This window comes from Eriocheir sinensis, chromosome 61, assembly GCF_024679095.1.
Source record: "Eriocheir sinensis breed Jianghai 21 chromosome 61, ASM2467909v1, whole genome shotgun sequence".
Taxonomy (NCBI): domain Eukaryota; kingdom Metazoa; phylum Arthropoda; class Malacostraca; order Decapoda; family Varunidae; genus Eriocheir; species Eriocheir sinensis.
In genome coordinates this window covers 7878486-7898837 of record NC_066569.1, presented here as the reverse complement: position 1 = coordinate 7898837, position 20352 = coordinate 7878486, and the positions used below count along the sequence as shown (strand labels likewise).

The 20352-nt window shown below is 40.5% G+C and overlaps 2 long non-coding RNA genes across 13 annotated transcripts; both read right to left on the bottom strand.

The window, feature by feature from the left end:
• Nucleotides 1-425: 425 nt before the first annotated feature.
• Nucleotides 426-3358, bottom strand: LOC126986330 (uncharacterized). Its single transcript, XR_007739566.1, has 3 exons — nt 2944-3358; nt 1579-2796; nt 426-1101 (listed from the first exon to the last, which is right to left on the bottom strand). It is a non-coding gene; the product is annotated as an uncharacterized LOC126986330 (long non-coding RNA).
• Nucleotides 3359-9602: 6244 nt separating this feature from the next.
• Nucleotides 9603-17470, bottom strand: LOC126986324 (uncharacterized). 12 transcript variants are annotated; one of them, XR_007739558.1, is made up of 6 exons: nt 12905-17470; nt 12705-12854; nt 11353-12553; nt 10984-11261; nt 10803-10892; nt 10471-10621 (listed from the first exon to the last, which is right to left on the bottom strand). It is a non-coding gene; the product is annotated as an uncharacterized LOC126986324 (long non-coding RNA). The 12 variants fall into 12 exon arrangements; XR_007739552.1 differs by having other exon boundaries at nt 9603-11261; nt 12905-13157; nt 13279-17470; XR_007739561.1 differs by having other exon boundaries at nt 9603-11261; nt 12905-13157; nt 13521-17470.
• Nucleotides 17471-20352: the final 2882 nt, after the last annotated feature.

The window sequence follows — 20352 nt, the reverse complement described above, 5'->3', positions numbered from 1 at the left end:
TTTTTTGCATCATTTCTTAGTTTTCTAGGTTTGGTTTGTGAGTGTTTCCTAATTTTGAGTCTCTCTTGTAAGGGGAGAAAGAATTGAGGCTTTTTTACCAGTGTTTTTTGTATATCATTTCTCATTTTTTCTAGGTTAGGTTTGTGAGTGTTTCCTAATTTTGAGCATTTCTTGTAAGGGGAGAAAGAATCGAGGCTTTTTTTTACCAGTGTTTTTTGTATCATTTAGTTTTCTAGGTTAGGTTTGTGAGCGTTTCCTAATTTTGAGCATTTCTTGTAAGAGGAGAAAGAATTGAGGCTTTTTTTTACCAGTGTTTTTTGTATCATTTAGTTTTCTAGGTTAGGTTTGTGAGCGTTTCCTAATTTTGAGTCTTTCTTGTAAGAGGAGAAAGAATTGAGGCTTTTTTTCCAGTGTTTTTTGTATCATTTAGTTTTCTAGGTTTGGTTTGTGAGCGTTTCCTAATTTTGAGCATTTCTTGTAAGGGGAGAAAGAATTGAGGCTTTTTTTACCAGCGTTTTTTGTATCATTAAGTTTTCTAGGTTAGGTTTGTGAGCGTTTCCTAATTTTGAGTCTTTCTTGTAAGGGGAGAGAATCGAGACTTTTTTTTACCAGTGTTTTTTGTATCATTTAGTTTTCTAGGTTAGGTTTGTGAGCGTTTTCTAATTTTGAGCATTTCTTGTAAGAGGAGAAAGAATTGAGGCTTTTTTACCAATGTTTTTTACCAGGTTTTATTTTTTTAGGTTTGGTTTGTGAGCGTTGTCCTAATTTTGAGTCTTTCTTGTAAGGGGAGAAAGAATGACGGCTTTTTACCAATGTTTTCATATCATTTCTTAATTTTTTAGGTTTGGTTTGTTCTCCAGCGATCCTATCTGTCGTAGGTGTTTTGTTAGGTTGGAAACGTCCTTACGAGGGGAGAAAGACACCATTTTTTCATATTTATCCATCATTTTTTATAATTTCGTAGGCTTATAGATTTGCTTTGTTACTGAGAGTTTCTTGTCTCAACCGTAGGTGTCGCAAGGAACTGTATTTATGAGCATATTGTTAGGTTAGAATCTTCCTCACAAGGGGAGATAGATACTTATTTTTCTATATTTTCACCTGCATTTTTATAATTTCGTAGGCTTATAGAATTGCTTTGTTCCTTAGGGTTCCTTTCTCCGTCATAGGCGTCGTAGGAAGCTGAGTTTACGAGCGTACCGTTAGTTTGCGTTCTTCCTTACGAGGGGAGAAAGATGCGTATTTTTCTATATTTTCAACCAGCATTTTTATAATTTCGTTGGCTTATAGAATTGCTTTGTTCCTTAGTGTTCCTTTCTCCGTCATAGGCGTCGTAGGAAGCTGAGTTTACGAGCGTACTGTTAGTTTGTGTTCTTCCTTACGAGGGGAGAAAGATGCGTATTTTTCTATATTTTCAACCTGCATTTTTATAATTTCGTAGGCTTATAGAATTGCTTTGTTCCTTAGGGTTCCTTTCTCCGTCATAGGCGTTGTAGGAAGCTGAGTTTACGAGCGTACTGTTAGTTTGCGTTCTTCCTTACGAGGGGAGAAAGATGCGTATTTTTCTATATTTTCAACCAGCATTTTTATAATTTCGTTGGCTTATAGAATTGCTTTGTTCCTTAGTGTTCCTTTCTCCGTCATAGGCGTCGTAGGAAGCTGAGTTTACGAGCGTACTGTTAGTTTGCGTTCTTCCTTACGAGGGGAGAAAGACTCGCCATTTTTTCATTATTTTGTAAGCTTAATAGACTTGCTTTGTTCCTTAGCGTTCCTTTCTCTGTCGTAGGTGTCGCAGGGAACTGTATTTATGAGCATATCGTTAGGTTATAATCTTCCTTACGAGGGGAGAGAGATGCGTATTTTTCTATATATTTTCCACCTGCATTTTTATAATTTCGTAGGCCTATAGAATTGCTTTGTTCCTTAGTGTTCCTTTCTCTGTCATAGGCGTCAAAGGGAACTGTATTTATGAGCATATGCGAGGGAGAAAGATGCGTATTTTTCTATATTTTCCACCTGCATTTTTATAATTTCGTAAGCTCATAGAATTGGTTTGGTCTTCAGCGCTCCTCCCTCCATGTATAGACGTCACGAGGCAGTGGCTAGAGAGGCCGGTTTTGATACGTATTCCAAGCTTTATATCGCCTATAGTTCATGCTTTATTTTGTACCTATGAGGCTTTTTTTTTACCAGTCTTTTTTTTTTTTTGTACCAGCCAAGCTTTTTAATACGAGTTGTTTTTATAGTGAGGCTTTTTCGTACCATTTTGAGGCGTTTTGTACCATGTCTTTTTAGTGTTTTGTACCATCTCCATTTTTGTACCAGCTCGACATTTCATTATTAGTTGTTATACGAGGGTTTTTTGTACAAGTTTTCATCCTTTTTGTACCATTTTGAGGCTTTTGTACCATGTCTTTTAGTGTTGTTTTGTACCAGCTAGACTTTTCATTATTAGTTGTTTTTACAGTGAGGCTTTTTTGTACCAGTTTTCATCCTTTTGTACCATTTTCAGCTTTTTGTACCACGTTTTTTAGTGTTTTGTACCATCTCCTATTTTGTACCAGCTAGACCTTTCATCATTATTTTTTATGAGGCTTTTTTGTACCAGTTTTCATCCTTTTGTACCATTTTGAGGTTTTTTATACCATGTCTTAATGTGTTTTTGTACCAGGTTTTTGTCTTTTTTTGTACCAGCTAGACTTTAAATCATTAGTTAGTCGTACCATCTTAAGCTTTCTCGCACCAGTTCTTTGTCTTTTTGTACCATTCAAGTTTTATCTATCAGTTGTTTCGTACCTTCCGAGGCTTGTCGTCCCAGTTTTCGCCTTTTTTTTGTACCAGCTAGACTTTTCATCATTAGTTAGTCGTACCATCTTAAGCTTTCTCGCACCAGCTCTTTGTCTTTTTGTACCATTCAAGTTTTGTCTATCAGTTGTTTTGTACCCTCCTTGGCTTGTCGACCCGGGTTTTCGTTTTTTGTACCAGTGTTTCGTGTGTTGCCCAAGTGTTACGTTCTTTTGTACCAGCTGAGAGTTTCTTTTTTTTAAGTTAGATGTAAGTAAGTTAGGCTCCTCGGTGTGTGTGTGTGTGTGTGTGTGTGTATCTTGTTTACGTAAGTCATATCTCCATCATTTGTTTACGTACTCACTCACCTTGTTTTCCTCTCCTTTTTTTCCTTTTCTTTCTTTTTCTTTTCTTTTTTATTTTCCTCTTTTTTCTTTTTCATTCCTCTTTTTTTCCTCTTTTCTTTTTCATTCCTCTTTTTTCCTCTTTCTTTTCTATTTGATTCCTCTTTTTTTGTTTTGTTTTCTTGTTATTTTCCTCTTTTTTTTCATTTTTTCTTTATTCCTCTTTTTTTCCTCTGCTATTTTCCTCTTTTTTTTTGTTTTCTTGTTATTTTCCTCTTTTTTCCTCTTTCCTTTTTTATTCCTCTTTGTTTTCTTATTATTTTCCTCTTTCTTTCCTTTTTTATTCCTCTTTTTTCCTCTTTCTTGTTATTTTCCTCTCTTTTTCATTTTTTCTTCTTTTTTATTTCTCTTTGTTTTCCTCTTCTTTTTCGTCCTTGTTTTCCCCTCAGTGACACATTTTGCAGGACTTCGTTTGTTTACGTTCGTTGTTTATTCATTTTTCTTCATATTATTCATTTATTCATCAGGTATTTTTTTTGGAGTGGGATGCAGGGGGAGGGGAGGGTGGAGGGGGGGGGTCAGCGATGAATCTCAATCCAATTTTACTCGCCTCTCATTTCACCCATTTCCACTTTTTGTTCCATTTCCACTTTCTACTTTTCCTCCCAGAAACACAGCTCCACGCTGCGAAACTCCTTATGTTGTTGTTATTGTGTTTGTTATATGTTGTTTGTGTATGTTTGTTCGCTGTGCCGATTGTTGTTGTTGGATGATGTAAGCTTGTATGTGTGTGTGTGTGTGCGTGTGCGTGTGTGTGTGTGTGTGTGGTAGGTTAGGTTGAAGCAGAAGAGTTTGAAAGGCCTTGTGAGAGAGAGAGAGAGAGAGAGAGAGACTTATCACCAAATACAAAAAAAGATGCGAGAATGGTGAAAAAGAATGAAAAAAAAATTTAATCAGGTGAGGAATATAGGGAAGAGAGAAAGGAGAGAAAAAATGAGAGAAAAGAAAGAAAATTAGATTGACGATGACAGGTCACCATCACCATCATCACCATACTCTTAATAGACTTCTAGGGAACTCATTGCTCAACCAGTCACCTTTCACCATCACCATCATCACCATACTCTTTGCCTCACCCCTTTCTCCCTCACTCTCTCAACCAGTCACCATCACCATCACCACAATCACCATACTCTTTGCCTCACCCCTTTCTCCCTCACTCTCTTCACCATCACCATCACCACAATCACCATACTCTTTGCCTCAACCCTTTCTCTGTCACTCTCTTCACCATCACCATCACCACAATCACCATACTCTTTGCCTCAACCCTTTCTCTGTCACTCTCTCCACCATCACCATCACCACAATCACCATACTCTTTGCCTCAACCCTTTCTCTGTCCTCTCTCACCATCACCATCACCATCATCACCATACTCTTTGCCTCACCCCTTTCTCCCTCACTCTCCACCATCACCATCACCATAATCACCATACTCTTTGCCTCACCCCTTTCTCTCTCACTCTCTCCACCATCACCATCACCATCACCACAATCACCATAAACTTTGCCACACCCTTTCTCCTCACTCTTCACCATCACCATCACCACAATCACCATACTCTTTGCCTCACCCTTTCTCTGTCACTCTCTGCACCATCACCATCACCACAATCACCATACTCTTTGCCTCACCCCTTTCTCTGTCACTCTCTCCACCATCACCATCACCACAATCACCATACTCTTTGCCTCACCCCTTTCTCCCTCACTCTCTCCACCATCACCATCACCACAATCACCATACTCTTTGCCTCACCCCTTTCTCCCTCACTCTCTCCACCATCACCATCACCACAATCACCATACTCTTTGCCTCACCCCTTTCTCAGTCACTCTCTGCACCATCACCATCACCACAAACACCATACTCTTTGCCTCACCCTTTCTCTGTTACTCTCTTCACCATCACCATCACCACAATCACCATACTCTTTGCCTCACCCCTTTCTCTGTCACTCTCTCCACCATCACCATCACCACAATCACCATACTCTTTGCCTCACCCCTTTCTCTGTCACTCTCTCCACCATCACCATCACCACAAGCACCATACTTTTGCCTCACCCCTTTCTCCCTCACTCTCTCCACCATCACCATCACCACAATCACCATACTCTTTGCCTCACCCCTTTCTCCCTCACTCTCTCCACCATCACCATCACCACAATCACCATACTCTTTGCCTCACCCCTTTCTCTGTCACTCTCTTCACCATCACCATCACCACAATCACCATACTCTTTGCCTCACCCCTTTCTCTGTCACTCTTCACCATCACCATCACCACAATCACCATACTCTTTGCCTCACCCCTTTCTCTCTCACTCTCTCCACCATCACCATCACCACAATCACCATACTCTTTGCCTCACCCCTTTCTCTCTCACTCTCTTCACCATCACCATCACCACAATCACCATACTCTTTGCCTCACCCCTTTCTCCCTCACTCTCTCCACCATCACCATCACCACAATCACCATACTCTTTGCCTCACCCCTTTCTCTGTCACTCTTCACCATCACCATCACCACAATCACCATACTCTTTGCCTCACCCCTTTCTCCCTCACTCTCTTCACCATCACCATCACCACAATCACCATACTCTTTGCCTCACCCCTTTCTCTCTCACTCTCTCCACCATCACCATCACCACAATCACCATACTCTTTGCCTCACCCCTTTCTCCCTCACTCTCTTCACCATCACCATCACCACAATCACCATACTCTTTGCCTCAACCCTTTCTCCCTCTCTCTCTCCACCATCACCATCACCACAATCACCATACTCTTTGCCTCACCCCTTTCTCCGTCACTCTCTCCACCATCACCATCACCACAATCACCATACTCTTTGCCTCACCCCTTTCTCCCTCACTCTCTCCACCATCACCATCACCACAATCACCATACTCTTTGCCTCACCCCTTTCTCCGTCACTCTCTCCACCATCACCATCACCACAATCACCATACTCTTTGCCTCACCCCTTTCTCTGTCACTCTCTCCACCATCACCATCACCACAATCACCATACTCTTTGCCTCACCCCTTTCTCCGTCACTCTCTCCACCATCACCATCACCACAATCACCATACTCTTTGCCTCACCCCTTTCTCTGTCACTCTCTTCACCATCACCATCACCACAATCACCATACTCTTTGCCTCACCCCTTTCTCTGTCACTCTCTTCACCATCACCATCACCACAATCACCATACTCTTTGCCTCACCCTTTCTCTGTCACTCTCCACCATCACCACCACCACAATCACCATACTCTTTGCCTCACCCCTTTCTCGCTCACTCTCTCCACCATCACCATCACCACAATCACCATACTCTTTGCCTCACCCCTTTCTCCCTCACTCTCTTCACCATCACCATCACCACAATCACCATACTCTTTGCCTCACCCCTTTCTCTGTCACTCTCTTCACCATCACCATCACCACAATCACCATACTCTTTGCCTCACCCCTTTCTGACTCTCTTCACCATCACCATCACCACAATCACCATACTCTTTGCCTCACCCCTTTCTCCCTCACTCTCTTCACCATCACCATCACCACAATCACCATACTCTTTGCCTCACCCCTTTCTCTGTCACTCTCTTCACCATCACCATCACCACAATCACCATACTCTTTGCCTCACCCCTTTCTCCGTCACTCTCTCCACCATCACCATCACCACAATCACCATACTCTTTGCCTCACCCCTTTCTCTGTCACTCTCTTCACCATCACCATCACCACAATCACCATACTCTTTGCCTCACCCCTTTCTCTGTCACTCTCTTCACCATCACCATCACCACAATCACCATACTCTTTGCCTCACCCCTTTCTCTGTCACTCTCTCCACCATCACCACCACCACAATCACCATACTCTTTGCCTCACCCCTTTCTCTGTCACTCTCTTCACCATCACCATCACCATAATCACCATACTCTTTGCCTCACCCCTTTCTCCCTCACTCTCTTCACCATCACCATCACCACAATCACCATACTCTTTGCCTCAACCCTTTCTCCGTCACTCTCTTCACCATCACCATCACCACAATCACCATACTCTTTGCCTCACCCCTTTCTCTCTCTCTCTCTCTTCACCATCACCATCACCACCACCATAATCTTTGCCACACCCCTTTCTCTCTCCACCATCACCACCATCACCATAATCACCATACTGTTTGACTCCCCTCCTTTCCCCCTCACTCTCTCCCCTTCCCCCTTAGCCTTATAAAAACATGATTTCTTTATTGTTTTCTTTATTTTCTCATTTATTTACGTATTTATTCTACATATACGACGGCAACATTGTTTTTCGTCGTGTAATTTCTTGTTTTTGTCCGATTTCTTTATTTTATTTATTTTCGCTCATTCGTTCCTTTATTTTACACTTACGGAAGGGACATTTTTTTTCTTTCTTTCCTTCCCTCTCTCTGGAAACGTCTTAATTTTCCTCATTTTCTCTGATTTTTTATGCATATTTATTTCTTTTTATGTTTCTTTATGTTCTTGTTTATTTATTCTACACATACGGCAACAACATTTTCCTTTTCCTTTCTCTCCACGTCTCACCATTCTTCCACTTTCCGCATCAGTAGACCAGATATTTTTTACCCAGACCGAGAGAGACACACTCCGTCACTGTTATCCTTGCTGGCCGAGGACACGACAGCATGACACTCCCCCCCCCCACCCACCCACCCACACAAGCCCTCCACCACAGGACTAGATCGCCTCTCACCCATAGCGTAGTGCGGGAATTTATCATTTTCGCCAAGTATCCGTAATGCAGGAAATATCGTACTGGATACTTTACGATTGTGATAACTTTGGTGCGCTACGATATCAAGACTCACCCATTACACCCCCCCACGTTGTCGCTTCATCGCAGGTTGTCATGTACATTAGACTATCACCCACGTCTAACCCCATAAGTGAAAATAAGGACGTTAAAGGAATAGATTAAGTCATCATTTTCGGATCGTTTACAATAGTAGGAACAACACACGCACACACGCACACACACACACACAAGAGAGAAGAAAGACTATCACCCAATCCTCTGTCGTCTATTCAAGTTAGCTGCGAAAATAAGCCCCGCCCACATCAGCCGAGCATATTTTGAGACTACAGAAGATACTTGGTCGTTTTCTTTAGGGAGATGATAGAGTGGCTAATTTAGGTGTGTGGTGTTTGAATAAGTGTCTCCATATGGGTAGATAACACAGCGAAGGGACACAGCGGCAAGACATGTTATAAGTTAAAGATGAAAAATGTGTGTAGTGTATATATGTCTTGATGGGAACGACACACACGCACACACACACACACACACACACACACACACACACACACACACACACACACACACACACACTCTTTTCCTGTATTTCACAACTAGGTAAATACACACACACACACACACACACACACTTTTCCTGTATTTCACAACTAGGTAAATACAACTAGGTAAATACACACACACACACACACACACACACACACACTCAGACATTGCACTTAATAACCTCAAACAAATTACCAAGGTCTGTCTGTCTGTCTGTAAGGAAATGGCATGGTTGAATACACAGAGATCGACCTTTTTATAACCCAAGAAGCTGATTACTGTGGTGTGTGGAGTGCTTAAGCGACTGTCTATACGCAAGGAAATGACAAGTTACTATGTGGTGTGGACTTGGTAACTGTATGTGTTATGAAAAGACGAAAGGGCACAGTTGAACACACACAGACATTTTAATAACCAAGGAGGAGATCGCTGTAGTGAGCGGTGTGCTGAAGTGACTGTCTGTATACAAGGAAATGACAGGATACTATAGAGTGTTTTTAAGTAACTGTATCTACAAGGAAATGATGGTCCAGTTCACACATAGACAAACCATCTTATAACCCCCAAAAACAGATTGATATGGTGTGAGATGTGCTGAAGTAACTGTCTGAATACAAGGAAATGACACGATATTATAGAGTGTTTTTAAGTAACTGTATGTGTAAGGAAATGATGGTCCAGTTCACACACAGACAAACCATCTTATAACCCCAAAAAACAGATTGATATGGTATGAGATGTGCTTTAAGTAACTGTCTGAATACAAGGAAATGACAAGATACTATAGAGTGTTTTTAAGTAACTGTATCTACAAGGAAATGATGGTCCAGTTCACACACAGACAAACCATCTTATAACCCCAAAAAACAGATTGATATGGTGTGAGATGTGCTTTAAGTAACTGTCTATAAGCAAGGAAATGACAGGATACTATAGAGTGTTTTTAAGTAACTGTATCTACAAGGAAATGATGGTCCAGTTCACACACAGACAAACCATCTTATAACCCCAAAAAACAGATTGATATGGTGTATGATGTGATTCAAGTAACTGTCTATAAGCAAGGAAATGACAAGATACTATAGAGTGTTTTTAAGTAACTGTATCTACAAGGAAATGATGGTCCAGTTCACACATAGACAAACCATCTTATAACCCCAAAAAACAGATTGATATGGTATGAGATGTGCTTTAAGTAACTGTCTATAGGCAAGGAAATGACAAGATACTATAGAGTGTTTTTAAGTAACTGTATCTACAAGGAAATGATGGTCTAATTCACACACAGACAAACCATCTTATAACCCCAAAAAACAGATTGATATGGTGTAAGATGTGCTTTAAGTAACTGTCTATAGGCAAGGAAGTGACAGGATACTATAGAGTGTTTTTAAGTAACTGTATCTACAAGGAAATGATGGTCCAGTTAACACACAGACAAACCATCTTATAACCCCAAAAAACAGATTGATATGGTGTGAGATGTGCTTTAAGTAACTGTCTATAGGCAAGGAAATGACAAGATACTATAGAGTGTTTTTAAGTAACTGTATCTACAAGGGAATGATGGTCTAATTCACACACAGACAAACCATGTTATAACCCCAAAAAACAGATTGATATGGTGTATGATGTGCTTTTTGTGTCCCAAGAAATAACATTGACATACATAGTTAGGATTACACCTCAATCAGAATATATTAACAGTGGTACAGAAACTCGGCATATCATTGACGACGTAACTTAGTGAGAGATAAGAATGCAAATCTAGCACTAACATAACTTACAGGAAGAACATGTAACTTAGGTAACTTAGCATAGCATTGAAGGTGTAACAGAGAAGACTAGAGATTCAAACCTAGCTCTAACAAAACCTCCCACAAGAATATTTGAATAGACGTAATTTAGCATACTTTTGAAGCACTGAGAGGAGAATACACTTGCAAACCGAGCTCTAAGATAACCTCCCGCAGAATATAGGAATAGATGTAATTTAGCATATCCTTGAAGTACTGGGAGAGGAATACAGATGCAAACCCAACCCTTACAAAACCTCCCACAAGAATATATAGATAGACATAATTTAGCATATCCTTGAAGTGCGGAGAGAAGGACACACTTGCAAACCGAGCTCTAACAAAACCTACAGCAAGAATATTTGAATAGACATAACTTAACACAGCCTTGAAGTTACTTAGAGAATTATACAGATGCAAACCCAGCTCGGACAGGACCTCCCACAAGAATATATAGATAGACGTAATTTAGCATATCCTTGAAGTGCTGAGAGAAGAACACACTTGCAAACCGAGCTCTAACAAAACCTACAGCAAGAATATTTGAATAGGCATAACTTAACATAGCCTTGAAGTTACTTAGAGAATTATACACTTGCAAATCGAGCTCTAACATAACCTACAGCAAGAATATTTGAATAGACATAACTTAACATAGCCTTGAAGTTACTTAGAGAATTATATACATGCAAACCCAGCTCGGACAGAACCTCCCACAAGAATATATAGATAGACGTAATTTAGCATATCCTTGAAACACTGAGAGAAGAAAACTTGTACACATGCAAATCAAACTCTGACAAAACCTTCCGCCAGAATATATAGATAGACGTAATTTAGCATATCCTTGAAGTTACTGAGAGAAAAACACACTTGCTAACCCAGCTCGGACAGAACCTCCCTCAAGAATATATAGATAACCGTAACTTACCATATCCTTGAAGTTACTTAGAGAATTATACAGAGGCAAACCCAGCTCAGACAGAACCTCCCTCAAGAATATATAGATAGCCGTAACTTACCATATCCTTGAAGTTACTTAGAGAATTATACAGAGGCAAACCCAGCTCATACAAAACCTCCCGCAAGAATGCATTAACAGACATAACACAGCATATCGCCTAAGACACAAATTAACAAGGAATGAAAATGTATACCCCCCAACCAAACTGAACCTCCAGGAAGTACACATGAACATAGTAACTTAGCATATCATTTAAGACATACAAATGAGAGAAGAATAGAATGCAAATCCAGCTCAAACATTTCTACTGCCATTACTAGAGTCTTGAAGGGTTACAGTGAGAGGCCGGTCATTAGCTTCCGCCGCAACAGAAACAGATATGGTCGTCCCTCAAATAGTACGGTTTCCAAAAGTTTGGTTACGGTTTTACGTGGATTGTTGTGGAAGATTTTTTTGGGATTTTTAAATTTCCCGACTAGCAGGAAATTAAAAAATCCTTAAACGATCTTCTATGACTATCCGTATAAAACCAAACTATTGGGAACTGTACTATTTGAGGAATGACAAGGAAAACGTTAGCTGGCCGATGACGCTAAACTCACAACTCCTACGCTACGCAATCACTTTCTGCTCTGTTACAATATTTTTTACCCACTTTATGATCACTCTTTTGGGGCATGGGAGTACAGACATATAGGGAGTGTGCATTTGGTAATCACTTTTGGGGCATGGAAGTACAGACATATAGGGAGTGTGCATTTGGTAATCACTTTTGGGGCACGGAAGTACAGACATATAGGGAGTGTGCATTTGGTAATCATTTTGGGGCACGGAAGTACAGACATATAGGGAGTGTGCATTTGGTAATCACTTTGGGGCATGGAAGTACAGACATATAGGGAGTGTGCATTTGGTAATCACTTTTGGGGCATGGAAGTACAGACATATAGGGAGTGTGCATTTGGTAATCACTTTTGGGGCACGGAAGTACAGACATATAGGGAGTGTGCATTTGGTAATCACTTTTGGGGCACGGAAGTACAGACATATAGGGAGTGTGCATTTGGTAATCACTTTTGGGGCACGGAAGTACAGACATATAGGGAGTGTGCATTTGGTAATCACTTTTGGGGCATGGAAGTATAGACATATAGGGAGTGTGCATTTGGTAATCATTTTGGGGCACGGAAGTATAGACATATAGGGAGTGTGCATTTGGTAATCACTTTTGGGGCACGGAAGTACAGACATATAGGGAGTGTGCATTTGGTAATCACTTTTGGGGCATGGAAGTACAGACATATAGGGAGTGCATTTGGTAATCACTTTGGGGCATGGAAGTACAGACATATAGGGAGTGTGCATTTGGTAATCACTTTTGGGGCATGGAAGTACAGACATATAGGGAGTGTGCATTTGGTAATCATTTTGGGGCATGGAAGTACAGACATATAGGGAGTGTGCATTTGGTAATCATTTTGGGGCACGGAAGTACAGACATATAGGGAGTGTGCATTTGGTAATCACTTTTGGGGCACGGAAGTACAGACATATAGGGAGTGCAGTTGGTAATCACTTTAGGGGCATGGAAGTACAGACATATAGGGAGTGTGCATTTGGTAATCATTTTGGGGCACGGAAGTACAGACATATAGGGAGTGTGCATTTGGTAATCACAGACGCATAAGGAATAGAAGGATATGTAGATGTTAGACAAGTGTAGCCAACAAAACACTCACTCTACAAGTATTGGAAAACAGGAGTACATAAGTTTAGGGAGTGTACATTTAGTAATCACAGACGCATAAGGAATAGAAGGATATGTAGATCTTAGACAAGTGTAGCCAACAAAACACTCACTCTACAAGGATTGGAAAACAGAAGTACATAAGTTTGGGGAGTCTTCATTTAGTAATCACAGACGCATAGGGAATAGAAGGATATGTAGACGCTAGACAAGTATAGCCAACAAAACACTCACTCTACAAGTATTGGAAAACAGAAGTACATAAGTTTGGGGAGTGTGCATTTCGTAATCACAGAGGCATAAGGAATAGAAGGATATGTAGATGTTAGACAAGTGTAGCCAACAAAACACTCACTCTACAAGTATTGGAAAACAGGAGTACATAAGTTTGGGGAGTGTGCATTTAGTAATCACAGACGCATAGGGAATAGGAGGATATGTAGACATTTGACAAGTATAGCCAACAAAACACTCACTCTACAAGTATTGGAAAACAGGAGTACATATGTGTGGGGAGTCTTTATAATCTCACAATCACACAGGCGTAAAGAATAGACGAATGTATGAATATAAGTCACGTGAAGTAGCCAAGACTTACCCGGACATTCTGTAAATATCGGACAACGGAAGCACATAATCGTAAGAAGTGTTCATCTCATAAGTACACGCTGGCAGAAAGAAGAGGAGAATTTATAGATGTGAGAGAAGCTTAGCATGTAATTGTGACTCACTCGGACATTCTGTAAATATCGGAAAACATTCGTATATGTAAGAACTCTTCATATGATAATCTCACGCAAATAGAAAACAATAGGAGAATTATATAGAAGATGAAAAGAAGCATAGCAAGCAGGTCAGACTCACTCGGAAACTCTGTAAATATCGCAAAACAGAAATATATATACGTAAGAACTCCTCATTTGATAATCTCATGCAAATAGAAAACAATAGGAGAATTATATAGAAGATGAAAAGAAGCATAGCAAGCAGGTCAGACTCACTCGGAAACTCTGTAAATATCGCAAAACAGAAATATATATACGTAAGAACTCCTCATTTGATAATCTCATGCAAATAGAAAACAATAGGAGAATTATATAGAAGATGAAAAGAAGCATAGCAAGCAGGTCAGACTCACTCGGAAACTCTGTAAATATCGCAAAACAGAAATATATATACGTAACAACTCCTCATTTGATTATCACACGCAAACGGAAAGAATTGAATATACAGGAGACGGAAAACAAGCATAGCAAGCAATTCACACTCGCTCACTCGGACATTCTGTAAATAAAAACAACAAAACAACAAAACAAAAGAGTGAGAACGTAGCATTAAAAAAAGACTTGCTTTGTACATAAAACCACCACCACCACCACCATCACCACCACCACCACTACCACCATTGAATCTACCACCACCATCACCATAACTGTAACCACCACCACCACCGCCACCACCAGTCTCATCATTAAGCAAACACACACACACGTACACACACACACACACTCAATCACTCCGCAGGAATCTCGTAATTAATATAACAATGCATTTCTGTCGTGTCGTCGTCGCTGCTTTTCGTAACGTCAATTTCTTTTTTTTTATTTTCTATCATCGGCGAAACTCATTACCGATCGCTATTATTATTATTATTATTATCATCATCGCGATTGTCATAATTATCATGATTGCGTCGCTGTTTTCCGGTTGCATTTCAAGGGTTGTCGTGACGTGAACTTAAGTACCTACGATCTTTTTCTGTTTACTTTCGTTTGTTTACTTTTTGTTCTGCATGCTCAAGGCTGTATCAGGTTCCATTTCAATATGTAGCTAGTCTGCCGGATGCTTTCTCGAGGGGGGTATGTTGTATGGGTAGTATGGGTTTTCTTATTTAATACCTTAATTCCTATTTGTTCCTTATTATCATCTTTACTCTCTGATTCTACTAACGCAATTCTGATTTTTCCATATTCCCACTTTTTCCTCATCTTTTCTCAATCCTTCGTTCCTACTAACACGATTCCAATTTTCCAATATTCCCTGTTATTCCCTATTCTTTCTCAATCCTCCGTTCCTACTAACATGATTCCGATTTTCCGATATTCCCTCTTATTCCTCATTTTTTCTCAATTCTCCGTTCCTACTAACACGATTCCAATTTTCCCATATTCCCACTTTTTCCTCATCTTTTCTCAATCCTCCGTTCCTACTAACACGATTCCAATTTTCCGATATTCCCTCTTATTCCTCATTCTTTCTCATTTCTCCATTCCTACTAACACGATTCCGATTTTCCGTTATTTCCTCTTATCCCTCATTCTTTCTCATTTCTCCGTTCCTACTAACACGATTCCGATTTTCTGTTATTCCCACTTATTCCTCATTCTTTCTCATTTCTCCGTTCCTACTAACACGATTCCAATTTTCCGATATTCCCTCTTATTCCTCATTCTTTCTCATTTCTCCGTTCCTACTAACTCAATTCCGATCCTCCATCATTCCTTCTTATTCCTCATTCCTTCTTTACTTTCCGATCCTACTAACGCAATTCCGATCCTCCATTATTCTCTCATATTCCTCATTCCTTCTCTGCCTTCTTTTCTTTGCATTCCGATCCTACTAACGCAATTCCGATCTTCCATCATTCCCTCTGATTCCTCATTCTTTCTTCACTCTCCGATCCTACTAACATAAGTCTGATCTTCCATTTCCGCAGAGAATCCCACAAGAGAACAAAATATCTTAGGATCGTAGAAATAATAATAGGTTCAGGGCGATCATTAGGTCTGTAGGGGATCCTGAATAGCATGTAGGAGCTTGTAGAGGAGGGGGAAGAAAATGGGAGGGGAAGAAGAGGGTAAAGGAGTGAAGGGGAATTAAAGGAGGAAAGATATAGATGGAGGAGAGTAAAGTGGGTATGATATAGATAGGGAAGGAGTTATAGGAGAAGGGGAATTAAAGGAGAAAAGATATAGATGGAGGAGAGTAAAATGGGTATGATATAGATAGGGAAGAAGAAGGGAAGGAAGAAGAGGATGAAGGAGTCATAGAAAAAGGGGAAAAATAAGGAGTAGAAAATATCTTGGAAGTTTTTGAACCTACCGACATTTCATTTTATTTATTATTATTATTACTATTATTATTATTATTATTATTATTAAAGGAGACGGCTCAAGGGCAAAACAAAAAATGTAAAGAATAAAAAAAGCCCTATCTCTCCACTGATCTCCATGGAACCGACACATTCCTTTTCCAAATTATACTTTCGTAGTGAATCGTTACTTAAGGAGAAAGGGAGAAATGGTAGTGGGGGAAATGTACTTGTGTGTTGTATGTACTTAAGGAAAGTGGAAAGAGGGAAAGAAGAGGAAAGTGTGAGGGAGGAGGAGGAGGAAAGTGTAAGAATGAAATTGCATGAAGAAGAAGAAGAAGAAGATGAGGGAAAGGAGGAAAAAAAGGAAAGTGTGAGGAAGAAGAAGAAGGAGGAGGAGGAGGAGGAAAGTGTGAATGGATTGGTGTTAAGAAGAAGAAGAAGAGGAGGGAAAGAAGGAAGAATGTGAAGGAAAAGAAGGAAAAAAGAAAGTGTAGGAGGAGAAGAAGGAGGAGGAGGAAGAAAATATGAAAATTGAGTTATGTGAAGAAGAAGAAGAAGAAGAGGAGGGAAAGAAGGAAAAAAGAAAGTGTAAGAGGAGGAGGAGGACGAAGAAAGTTTAAAAATGGATTTGTGTTAAGAAGAAAAAGAAGATGGAAAGGAAGAAGAAGGAGAAGGAGAAGAAGGAAAGACGAAAGTGTGTTAATCATATGTATTAACGAAGAAGATAGAAAGAAAAGAAGAAGGAAAGAAATAAATGTGTAAAATAAAGAAACGAGGGAGAATGAAGAGCAGAAAGAAGGAGATAAAAGTGAAGAAAAGAGAGAAATAGGAAGAATGAAAAGAAGATGAAGATGGAAGGAAATAGAAGGAATAAGGAAAAAAGAAAATGTAAAGAAGAAAGTGTTAAGGAAAATAAAAATAAGAAAAGGGAAAAAAATGGATGATTCGGTAAAGTATAAATGAAGAGAGAGAGAGAGAGAGAGAGAGAGAGATGACATATATGCTTAGAAAACCCAACTTCATATAATCAGTCTTTTCCATGTTTTCCCGTTTTCTATTCACACGCGCGTTTGTACAGAATTAGTTAAGTCACCCCATATTTCCTCCTCTTTAACAGGGTCACAATTCTATAAAGTAATGGGTTGGTTATTATTGAGTGAACACCCATTTACCATTATTATTATTATTATTATTATTATTTTGATATACCATTGTGAGATACTGTACTTATTATAGAGAGCATTGTAATAATAAAAAAAAACTTAACTGTCTAGTCAGAATACGAAATAAATTATTGTTGACATGTTCGTAACGTGTTATCCTGTATCCTTGTGTGTGTGTGTGTGAGAGAGAGAGAGAGAGAGAGAGAGAGAGAGAGAGAGAGAGAGAGAGGAAGGAAAATTAATAAAAGGAAGGGAAGGAGGAAAGGAATGATTAGAATGAGAGAAAGAGAGAGATAAGAGTAATTTAAAAGGGAGGGAAAAGGAAGGAATAGAGAAGGAAAGAGTGAATGAGGGAGAGAGAGAGAGAGAGAGAGAGAGAGAGAGAGAGAGAGAGAGAGAGAGAGAGAGAGAGAGTTAAGAAGAGTTAAAAGGAAGGAAGGATGTAGAATAAGGGAGAGGAGAAAGGAAGGAAGAGAAGAAAACAAGAGGTAAGAAGAGGGAAGAAGAGATGAAGAGGAAGAAGACCAAGAGGAATTAATAGAAAGAAGAAGATAAAGAGGAAGAAGAGGATAGGAGATAGAGATAAAGAGGAAGAGGAGGATGGGAGAGGAGATAAAGAGGAAGAAGAGGAGATAAAGAGGAAGAAGAGGATGGGAGAGGAGATAAAGAGGAAGAAGAGGATGGGAGAGGAGATAAAGAGGAAGAGGAGGATGGGAGAGGAGATAAAGAGGAAGAAGAGGATGGGAGAGGAGATAAAGAGGAAGAAGAGGATGGGAGAGGAGATAAAGAGGAAGAAGAGGATGGGAGAGGAGATAAAGAGGAAGAAGAGGATGGGAGAGATGATAAAGAGGAAGAAGAGGAGATAAAGAGGATGGGAGAGGAGACAAAGAGGAAGAAGAGGATGGGAGAGAAGATAAAGAGGAAGAAGAGGAGATAAAGAGGAAGAAGCTGCTGGTAGAGGAGATAAAGAGGAAGAGGAGGATGGGAGAGGAGATAAAGAGGAAGAAGAGGATGGGAGAGGAGATAAAGAGGAAGAAGAGGATGGGAGAGGAGATAAAGAGGAAGAAGAGGATGGGAGAGGAGATAAAGAGGAAGTAGAGGATGGGAGAGGAGATAAAGAGGAAGAAGAGGATGGGAGAGGAGATAAAGAGGAAGTAGAGGATGGGAGAGGAGATAAAGAGGAAGAAGAGGATGGGAGAGGAGATAAAGAGGAAGAAGAGGATGGGAGAGGAGATAAAGAGGAAGAAGAGGATGGGAGAGGAGATAAAGAGGAAGAAGAGGATGGGAGAGGAGATAAAGAGGAAGAAGAGGATGGGAGAGGAGATAAAGAGGAAGAAGAGGAGTAGAGCTGAGATAAAGAGGAAGAAGAGGATGGGAGAGGAGATAAAGAGGAAGAGGAGGATGGGAGAGGAGATAAAGAGGAAGAAGAGGATGGGAGAGGAGATAAAGAGGAAGAAGAGGATGGGAGAGGAGATAAAGAGGAAGAAGAGGATGGGAGAGGAGATAAAGAGGAAGAAGAGGATGGGAGAGGAGATAAAGAGGAAGAGGAGGATGGGAGAGGAGATAAAGAGGAAGAAGAGGATGGGAGAGGAGATAAAGAGGAAGAAGAGGATGGGAGAGAGATAAAGAGGAAGAAGAGGATGGGAGAGGAGATAAAGAGGAAGTAGAGGATGGGAGAGGAGATAAAGAGGAAGAAGAGGATGGGAGAAAAGATAAAGAGGAAGAAGAGGAGATAAAGGGGAAGAAGAGGATGGGAGAAAAGATAAAGAGGAAGAAGAGGAGATAAAGAGGAAGAAGAGGATGGGAGAGAAGATAAAGAGGAAGAAGAGGATGGAGAGGAGATAAAGAGGAAGAAGAGAATGGGAGAGGAGATAAAGAGGAAGAAGAGGATGGGAGAGAAGATAAAGAGGAAGAAGAGGATGGGAGAGGAGAAAGAGGAAGAAGATGATGGGAGAGGAGATAAAGAGGAAGAAGAGGATGGGAGAGGAGATAAAGAGGAAGAAGAGGATGGGAGAGAAGATAAAGAGGAAGAAGAGGATGGGAGAAAAGATAAAGAGGAAGAAGAGGAGATAAAGGGGAAGAAGAGGATGGGAGAAAAGATAAAGAGGAAGAAGAGGATGGGAGAGGAGATAAAGAGGAAGAAGAGGATGGGAGAGGAGATAAAGAGGAAGAAGAGGATGGGAGAGGAGATAAAGAGGAAGAAGAGGATTGGAGAGATAAAGAGGAAGAAGAGGATGGGAGAGGAGATAAAGAGGAAGAAGAGGATGGGAGAGGAGATAAAGAGGAAGAGGAGGATGGGAGAGGAGATAAAGAGGAAGAAGAGGATGGGAGAGGAGATAAAGAGGAAGAAGAGGATGGGAGAGGAGATAAAGAGGAAGAAGAGGATGGGAGAGGAGATAAAGAGGAAGAAGAGAGGATGGGAGAGGAGATAAGAGGAAGAGGAGGATGGGAGGAGATAAAGATGAAGAAGAGGATGGGAGAGGAGATAAAGAGGAAGAAGAGGATGGGAGAGGAGATAAAGAGGAAGAAGAGGATGGGAGAGGAGATAAAGAGGAAGTAGAGGATGGGAGAGGAGATAAAGAGGAAGAAGAGGATGGGAGAAAAGATAAAGAGGAAGAAGAGGAGATAAAGGGGAAGAAGAGGATGGGAGAAAAGATAAAGAGGAAGAAGAGGAGATAAAGAGGAAGAAGAGGATGGGAGAGAAGATAAAGAGGAAGAAGAGGATGGGAGAGGAGATAAAGAGGAAGAAGAGAATGGGAGAGGAGATAAAGAGGAAGAAGAGGATGGGAGAGAAGATAAAGAGGAAGAAGAGGATGGGAGAGGAGATAAAGAGGAAGAAGAGGATGGGAGAGGAGATAAAGAGGAAGAAGAGGATGGGAGAGGAGATAAAGAGGAAGAAGAGGATGGGAGAGAAGATAAAGAGGAAGAAGAGGATGGGAGAAAAGATAAAGAGGAAGAAGAGGAGATAAAGAGGAAGAAGAGGATGGGAGAAAAGATAAAGAGGAAGAAGAGGAGATAAA